Here is a 9436-nt window from a genome sequence, read left to right as displayed (position 1 = left end):
TTGTATAAAATTTTGATTAAAAAAATTCATTTGCGATGTAAAAACTGTAATTGTAGTTTTGCATTCTAAAGAGAGATAAAACTGGAAAATAAACATTCAAAGGTCAAAACAACAACTTTCACTTAATTGTAGGTAGGATAATATATGTGTATGTGAAAGGCAAAGAAATCATAGACGCATTTAGGCTTACACTAGGGGGAAAAAAAAAGAACCCTCTCTTATATCAGTAGGGAAACATTTATTCAGCAAACTAAAAATACATTAAAATATTTTATGGTGAGGGTTATAATATTTACAGAGATGTGATCAAATAAAGGCCAAAATGCAGTTTGTTAACATAGCCTCTTATGTACCAGTGACTAGCCATGATAGTGTTTTGAATTCCCCATACATTCCTTCCCTTTTCTTAACTTATATTCTCCAAGCCCCGCTACCAAAGGCTGAAGATTCTGTATTTCGTAAACTAAAAAACATGACATTAAATTTTTTGCATAACAGAAACGAGGCATGTTCACTGTCACATCTCTCTGCTTTAGAAAAATCTCCAAGAACAGTATCTCGAATGCCCAGTGAAGCCCTTCTTACATGTAATATTTTGAATACACAGAACCTTATTTCCTGTGACATGCAGAAAAGATGAGAAAAAATATGGAAAGATGAAAGAAATAACATCAATCAGCTGCGTGAGAAAGGAAGATACCTTCTCTTTATATGAACTCTCATTGTTTCCCAGGAACACAGCATAAAAAGATAACACACTTCCTTGCATTTTGTAAAAGGCTCTTGACATAATTTGTGACTTATTAACTAGTGATGCTAAACTCACATTGCACATAAAGCACTAGACACTCTTTCCTGTTTCTTAAAATTTAACACTGAGGAAAATTAAAATATTTTTCATGCGACGCTTATCTAATATTAAACTTTACATTTGCTTAACAGAGCACAGTCTTCACAATAACAGGGTATATTGCCAAAGGCAGCATGCAGACTTTTTGGAATTGCTCCCATCTCTTTCGGTTCACCTGTAAAAACATCTACGTGCTCCCTAGGACTGCATCTGTGGCTAGTTTTAAAGAATGACTATCCATGCAAATAGGCATAATTTCAGCATGAAATAATCTGTAAAATCAAGACAGTAGTCAATGCTTAGTTTGCACCCAGGATAAAAAAAAAACAAACAACAAACCCAGCTTTTAATACTTAGAAACATTATGTTTATTCTGCAGTCTTTGCCAACCAATTCTGGATGTACTGAAAGAATTTTCAGAGATTTGGTGTCAGAGGCACTTACACAAGGGACGTAATGTTTGTTTACATTACTGGCTCCTTGCATACAGGAAAGCAAAGAATGATAAAAATTGGGAAGAAAAAAAAAAAGTCACAAATTCAGATGGGAAATCCAGCGCCTTACACTGTTATCAGGACACTGCCTTCAGAGATCATTCCTCATCAAGAAGCACATTAAGCAAGAGAAGTTTGGAGACCTCACGATAATAATAAAATAACAAGGAGTTCTGTTGCAGGGGTCCGATTCTACCACCTGCGCACCAGGTAGCATCCCGCCCTGCAAGCAACTCCCCTGGAGTCCAGGGGTACCAAACTCCTGTTACGTGCCAGTGGTAGGATCAGGCCCTGCTTGGCAGTATGTGTTGTAAAAGACCGTCTCCCACTTTCTCTCAGTTAATGCAAATGGAGTTTTTCAGGGGGCAGAATCAGGTTCTTACAGTTAGGTCTTCATCTTAAAAAAAAAAATCTGAGGAGTTGGGATTTCAGAAGGGTTGTTTTTGAAAATAAATGGCCAAGTCCTCAGGGGGTGGAAAGGGGTGACCACCACCAGAGTTTTTAAGCAGGCAATACTGGCACCGAATAAACCAGGGTCAAGGTTGGCCTTTCAGTCTAGTGGTGTTCATCTGAAAGCGATACAAACTAATTGCAAGATAACCGAAAGAGCTCTTCCTTACTGCATGTAAGATATTCTAAAGGCATTATCCACAAAGATAATACTTGCCGATAGGAAAAGAAAAAAGCCACTAACACCAAAAACCTTCACGCTTTTCCTTCCTTTTCTGTAGTCAAGTTATGCTTGATTGAGGTCCAGCAATAAGTTCCCAGACTCACACCAAAAAACTCATGTCAGGTTTCAAGTTTTGCACATTTCCCAGCAAATTTGAGGTGCCTGACCACTGTTTCCCTCTCTCTTGCCCAATCCCAACCAAGGACATGCATGGGGAGGGCTTGCTGTACCCTTGAGTCAGCAGCTCAGGAAATAGGCTGTCCTGCGCCAGGTTGGAAGGTCATTGCCACGCATCCTTCCTCCCCAGTGTCCATTTTCCTCTCCCCGAGCCCCCGCACCAGCAGCTGCTCGCCTGTCCATTCCTGCCACCGCAAACATGCGGCAGGAGGTGCTCCGGAGCGAAGCCCCCTCCTTCCCTCGCTCGAAGCTGAAAGCATCGGAGTTATTGTACACTTAACCTGGGTATTAAGCAATATCTCCCATTTGCCCTGGTGTTATCCCAAGCCTACAGACTGCCAGCTTTAAGTCTTACGTGCCTTTCGGCTTAACTATGAGAAATAGTTCGACATTAGCCTGACAAAACACAATGAATACTGAACAGCCAGTTAATATTTTGGTCTCGGAGGACCAAAACCAATTCACACCTCAAGGGAAGCGGGATGCAAAATCCCAGCCATGAAGACAGACTTTGATACTGGTTAGAACTGGATAAATAGGGAACTCTTGGAGGCGGGCAGGGGGGAATAATTTGGAAGTTGGAGTCCTTTATGTAGTACCAGTACTTTGGCTCTACATTGTCTCAAAACCATATTTCACACATCTAATGTCTCTGTACAGAGATTCAGAAATATATCATTAGAAAGATAGCTCAGGTTGTCAGGATCTATGTAGAAATCTTCAGAAGCATCATTTCTTTCCGAGTTAGAGAGTCTTAAATTTGTGAAGGTTGAATTTGCTTTACATGTCACTTCTGATACTTCCTGCATGCCAAGTGGAGTTTATGTTAAATTTACCCTCCACATCTTGAGCCTCAACTCGCGCGATGCGGCTTTCTCAGAAACCGAACATTTTCCATGCCCATGTAATTAAAAATCACACCAAGGGCCTCAGCACTCTCTAAGTCCATACCTAAACACAGCTTGCAGTATTTGATTTACAAATTTACCTTCGCAACTTTTGTTTAAGGAGGTATGATTAAAATGTAGCTATGTATAACCTCTAAACAGCACAGCAGCTACAGACATGGGTTCATTTCATATCCGTTTGACATGCATTGACATTTTAACTGGAAACAGATTAATTTCTAGCTATCCAAGAGTTACTGTTACCACACCTTTGACTAGAACGGTCTTTTAGAAAGGAATATGATGTCAGGTATTTAACCGCACTCGTTTCAAATAAATCAATTTCCGTGATCAATTTTGTTAACTCATCTTGCTCTACAAAGATGCTGATCATGTTCTCCAAGATTAATTCATACACCGATGAGATGCAAAGGGGATGTAAATTCAAACTCACCCTCCTCAGCCACTCTGAAGGACCCTAGCCTAACCTAAAGACCTATTAAATACACAGCTGTAAAGTGCTAAACTTGATGAATATTCACGGACGAATTCAAGGAGATATCAGTTTATAGAGCTGAAATTGTTCCTATCTTTTCACAAGCCAACTACTTTCTTTGGTCCAGTGTCTGCCTGCTTCATGTCAGCCCGTTATGCCAACACCACACAAGAAATTTAACACGCTTCTGCTAATAGAAATATTTAGATCTTTCACTCTAAAGCGCTACACGGGGTATGGCTTTGCCAGAATCAGCCAGGAAGCGCAGGATGAAAATTATTCCAGTCAACAGCATTTCACGCACAAAACCACAGCTAAAATCCGAAGAACAGATGACATCTATTCACCACAGATCTGTTCAGTGCTAAAATCACGTTAGCCACTAATGAGAAAGTACTACCTTTTTGTACAGCTCTGACACAATTTTTCTTGGGAGAAGGGCTTATCTAACTCCTTTAGCTGAGACTCAGAAAATCAGAGAATTTTAAACAAGGCAGAAATGATGAGCAACTATTTCTGCAGTAACAACTACTTTATTAGGATTTCTCCATTAGAAGAAGTAAAAATTAGAGCCTGGCTTACTTGGAAATTATGCTACGGACTCTTTAGCCTTAAAGAAGAGAGCCACCCCCATTTTATGGACCTGCTGACACCCAGGGCCCAACCCAGCAAGGTATTCAGCAATTCCAGTGAATGCTAAACATCCTCAATGCCCGTCGACTACAGGGGGAACTGACAGAGCTCACTAACAGGAGGGATTCGGCATCTCATTAGTTCAGGCCTTTATTTTAGGGAGACTCACGGCCCTCCATCACGTATCCGTGCTCGGCACTTATCGAGGAAACAGATTCTTTGGATGAGAAAAAGAAATCAAGCCGCTCAGGGTAGAAAATAAAAAACATTTTCCTCGTCTCGAACCAGTTTGGTCCTTGTTATTTCACTGATCGTGAAGGAAATAACTCACATGGTCTCCATGCAGAGACAATACTGAAACATTTGCAAGATCCCTACTACAAACTCAGCCCAAGTTTTCCAAGATCTTTTTTCTTCCATGCTACATGATGTCGTTAAATCACAATTCTTCAATTAGTGAACCTAGCAGTTAGGCTGCACTTTGAGACAGAATAAATCATGATTTAGATACTACAGGTTGCAATATTTACAATTCTGCCCTGAATCAAATTAAACTCCAATTTCAAAATGTGTCCATTCTTATGGCTCTCTTAATTTATCAACCCATCATGATGAAGACGAGTCATTATAAACCGAGAGGCCTCGGAGTTCAGCTGGCAGGAAAGTTAACTGTATATACCCACAGTGCCATTCAGCGAATGTGAGGTACTTTATAGAATAATAGGGAGCTGTTAGCAAAAAGTATATGAATTGTACTTTTTATCACAGAGCAACTCATGAAATGTTGATACTCTGTCTACCCTTGAGTATTAATAAACATTCCACAGCATGGATATTGCTGTTAAAGGTAAGCTCTGGACAAAAAGCAGATAAAATAAATTCAAAACCGGCTGCAGTGGTCATAAACTTTACGTGATTGATGGCAACTCACAGAAAAACTGCGAGAAGACGACACAGAGGGTATGTGCCACATGAAAATCTACGGGTAAGGAAACTGCCGCCGTGTAATTCATCCCGCGTGCTGCCAAACCTCTACAGACGATGGAAGTGACAAATAATCTGAGCTTTTGCACCTCGCGGTGACACAGCCGTGTTTCTGCACCCCGCATTAGGCAGTGCCAGACCTTTCTGCCACCAAACGATGGCCGTGGGTGTGCGGACGCGCCTCCACGTGCCCCCAGACCCGGAGGAGGGTTTTGGGGCACTGGTCGCCATGCGGCCAGAAACACCACAGTATTCGCCACCAGCGCTGGGGACCTGTGGAAAACTAGCGGGTTTCTGAATCCTCACCCTGGGAACTTTTGCCCGACATTCAAGGGCACCTCTAGTCTGCAGCAGTTTCCCCTGCCAGCCGTGATTGACATCTCCTACTTTGTCGAAGATATGAAGTTAACATCGTCCATATCTGTTGTTTCTGCAGACGGGGCGCACGTAGGTGACACTGGCCCCTCGGAGGGCTCCATCCCACCTCGGGCGCGCCTTCCGGGCGCACAGACACTTATTTATCGACTCGCTTCCCACGGCTGACCCCGCCACCCCGGCTCTCCCTCCCCGCCACCACCACCCGTCCCGGCGGCACCGGGAGGCGGTGGCCGGGACCCCCCCCCGCCCCCGCCCCGCTCCCCGCCCCGCCGCGAAGCCACCGCGGGGGAGAGGCGCAACTTTCTCCCCCCGCCGCAAAGAGGCGCGGACCCCACGGCCGCCCCGCTCCCGCCCCCGTGGGGTGCCCGGTGCCGGGGAGCCCCGGCTGCCCGTCGGGCCTCGCCGTTTCGCGTCCCTCCCCCCCGCCCCACTCACCCCACGCACAGCCCTGCGCGCCCCCTCCGCGCCCCCCGGCACCGCTCCCGCCTGCGCTTTAACTCCGTTTAAACACATGGCGAAGTGCTGCGGGTCACCCGGCCGGCAAAGGGAAAACGGGAAAAGCCAAGAGGGATCTCCATCAAAGGCTAAGGAAAAATTAAATCCCCCCCCCCCCCCGCCGCCCCCGAAGAAAAAAACAAACAACAACCAAACAAACCGAAAGAACCGATAATCCTAATCTTTTCCCAGATCAAGGCTCTTATCCCGCGACTTGCATTTGATCTCCCCTCATGTGCTCGCTACCTACCGCTCAAATCCCATTTCATACCCATTTCCACAATTCGCAGCTCGTCCCACCCTTGGAAATGAAAAAAGTAATTGCGAGGATAAGGAGGGTAAGAACAAAAAGTCCCCGCGCTTCCCGGTTCGGGTTAAAAAAAAAAAAAAAAAAAGAGAACCAGCGACATGCAAATGACAAGCAAATTGGAAGAGACAAAAAGCAAGGCAGCTATAATAAACAAGACAAAGAGGAGGCTCAGAGGACCGGAGCAGGAGTTTAAAGCAGGGGATGGGGAACTTCGGCGGGGAAGGGGGGAGGTGGAAGCTCGGAACAACAAAAAGAAGCCAAACACTGGCGGCGTTTGCCGTCCCCGCAAAACAGCCCTCCGACCCACGGAGTAAAACACAGAGCGGTCCACGAAAGGTGACAGAGAGGGAGCGGGGGGAACGCGGGGGGGGAGGATCACCTAAGAGCCGGCAGGTCACTTACTCCTCAGCGGTGCGCGCTCCGCCGGGCCGGGCGCCCGCACACCCCCGCCGCTCCGCCGGCCGGGGAATTGCAACTGCCCGGCTAATAAAGTCGCTGCAATTTTGCCCCCTGGAAAGAGAAGCGCGGGTTTGATAGCGGTGACCGGTATTTTGCTGGGGATTTCATTGCTCTCCCGCCCGCCTCCCTCTTCCCCGGACCATTTAAAGCAGCCCGAGCGAGCGCGGGTTTGGGGAAAAAAAAAAAAAAAAATTACAAAAAGAAAGAAAAAAGACCCGAAAAAGCCGGTCGGGAGGGAGGGAGGGAGGGGGCGCGGAGGGGGCGCGGGTACTTACTCCGTGCGAAGGCGACGACACTGAGCCTCTCTTTTTTTTTTGCCGGTGGCAGGAGAGGGAGGCGGACACGCACAGGCACATGCACCCCCGCCGCCCGCGCGCCGACACGCACACGCGGACACGCGCGGGGAACGCGCGCGCAGCCGGCGAGCCCCGCCGCTGATGAATATGATAATGGGGCGAGGGCGGGCGGACGGGCGCGCGGGGCTGGGCGCGCGGAGGAGCGGCGCGGGGGGCGGAGGAGCGGAGCGCGCGGAGCGGGGCGCGCGGCGTGGGGCGCGGGGCGCGTGGCGTGGCGCGGCGCGTGGCGCGGCGGGGCAGGGCTGGGGAGGGCTGGGGCTGGCCGGGCCGAGCCGAGCGAGCGCTCCGCACCGCCACAAGATTTACTTTAAGACACAGCTGAAGGAAACAGGAAGACTAGACGTCACGCTCGGAGTGACGTGAGCCCGGCCCGGCGCCCAATCGGGAGGCTCCTCGGGACGGACGGGGGGGACGGGGAGAACTTGGCAGGAGCGGGGAGAGGGGAGAGGGGAGAGCGGGGGGGGGGGGGGGAGGGGAGGGGCCGCCACGCCCCCGCGGGAAGGTGGCGGCGGCCGCCCACCTGCGAGGGGAGGGGACGGACGGGGGGGGACGGACGGGCGGACGGGGCGGGAGCGCCGGCAGCCGCGGCCCGACGGGACGGCCCCCCCCTCCGCCTCGTACGGGCGAGGGGCGCACAAAAGCCGCCCCGCGTGGAGAGAGGGGGCTAAGAGAATAAGAGGAACTTTAGGAAAGTCACCCCCGCGGGGGCGGGGGATGCTCCGCTGTTCCCTGTGCGCGAAACTGTTCCACGCGGAAAGGCTCCCCCAGGGGAGTGCAGGGGCACGGGGACTGCTCCCCCAGGGTGCGCCTCGTCTCTCAGGCGTTAAGCATCGGGGCGCTGCCCCCACGCGTGTCGCGAACTTTTAAGAGAAGCGAGTCCGTGGCCGCCCCCCTCCCGGCGCGGCGCCGCTCGCCTGCACCGCAGAGCCGTAAGCGGGAGCCGCGCGGGGCGCTTCCCACGGGCGAGGAGGGAAATAAACACCAAAACGAGCATCGCGGTTGCGGCGCGTGGAACAACCGGCGGTGCCGAAACCCGCCGTCCCCCGAGTTTCAGCCCAGCCCCCGCTCCCGGACGCCTCCGGCGGGAAAGCTTTGGGAAATAACACTCTTTTTTGAGGGGGGAAAACCCAAAAGCGGCTCTTCCCAGCAGGTCCGCGCTGCAACCGGGAGCAAAGCCTGCCGGGCGCGCTTTGTCCCGCCGTGAGCGCGGCTTTGCGCGGCGTGGGGCCAGGCGCTGCCGGGGGCGAGGCGAGGTTTCCCGCAGGAAAACGGCCTCAGGCGTGCGGGCGGCGGGGGGATGCGGGCGGGGAGGGAAGCGCGTCCTGCGGGGGGACGGAGGGCAGCGGGGCGCTGCAGGGCGCTCGGCAGCAGGTAAGGACGGCGCCGCCGCGCCCGGCCCCTCCGCGCCCGCCCCTCGGGGCTGCCGTGCTGGGCCCGGCGGGAGAGGGAGCCCCGCCTGGAGGGGAGAGCGCGGCCGGGGCGAGGGCAGTCGGGGCCCCTGCCAAAACTTTCGCCGCAGCTCCGTGCCTCGCCACCTGCCCGCTCTGCTGCCGGAGCCGCCGGCAGCCCCTCCGCTTCCCCCCCCACCTTTTTCTCTTGAAGGATTTGCCCCACTAGAGGGGAGCCGCGGCGCCTAGCCCCACGCGTGGGCGCGGGCAGCCCCTCGGCGGGGCGCGCTGCGAGGGCTACTCGCCGCGGGCAAAGTCTGGGAGCTGGCGCGGGGACAGCAAACCCGTCCCCCGTGGTGGTGGGGGGCTGCCCTGGGACGGGGCGCTTGGCGGCTCCGCGCTGCCTCCGCGGCGGTGAGCGGGGTCTCTAACGCGGGTGGGTGGCTAAATGTGGCAAACCACCCTCCGCGGATGGCCGAAGAGGTGGCTTGGCCGAAACGGAGCTGCCGTTGAGAAGGTGCTCCCGAGTTAAAGAGAAATCCGTCTCCCCGCCGCTGGCCCGGCCGGCGGGTGACGGGGGGTGCAGCCGGTAACACCCGCCCTAGAGCCCGGCACCGCTGCGGGGGGCGAAGCCGTCGAGGGCCGCAGCCAGCCCCGACCTGCCCCGGGGACGCCGCGCCCGCCACGTCGGGGCGCGCAGGGCGGCATCCCCGGCCCGGCACCACCGGCACGGGCACGCCGTGGGGCCGGGCCCGTGGGCCGCGGGGCTGCCCTCGTAAGCACTGCCGTGCCGGTCTCCGAGGCCGAGCACCGTGGGTGACCGTAAATCCCCGGTGCGACGGGGCGCGTCCCGGTG

At 52.7% G+C, this 9436-nt stretch overlaps 1 protein-coding gene across 6 annotated transcripts in view; it reads right to left on the bottom strand.

The window, feature by feature from the left end:
• Positions 1-7498, bottom strand: part of PROX1 (prospero homeobox 1) — a 50044-nt gene extending 42546 nt beyond the window's left edge. For 3 of the 6 annotated variants that reach the window (XM_064446223.1, XM_064446228.1, XM_064446227.1), the window contains exon 1: positions 7112-7498. The gene's annotated coding sequence lies outside the window, so the exon portion shown is untranslated. Of the gene's footprint in view, positions 1-6756; positions 6888-7111 lie in introns of all 6 variants that reach the window. The other 3 variants (XM_064446225.1, XM_064446224.1, XM_064446226.1) reach the window with 3 other exon arrangements.
• Positions 7499-9436: the final 1938 nt, after the last annotated feature.

The sequence above is a fragment of the Phalacrocorax carbo genome, chromosome 3 (assembly GCF_963921805.1).
Source record: "Phalacrocorax carbo chromosome 3, bPhaCar2.1, whole genome shotgun sequence".
NCBI classification, from domain to species: Eukaryota; Metazoa; Chordata; class Aves; order Suliformes; family Phalacrocoracidae; genus Phalacrocorax; species Phalacrocorax carbo.
Note: the sequence above shows the minus strand (reverse complement) of the source record. Positions and strands in the feature narration are given on the sequence as shown.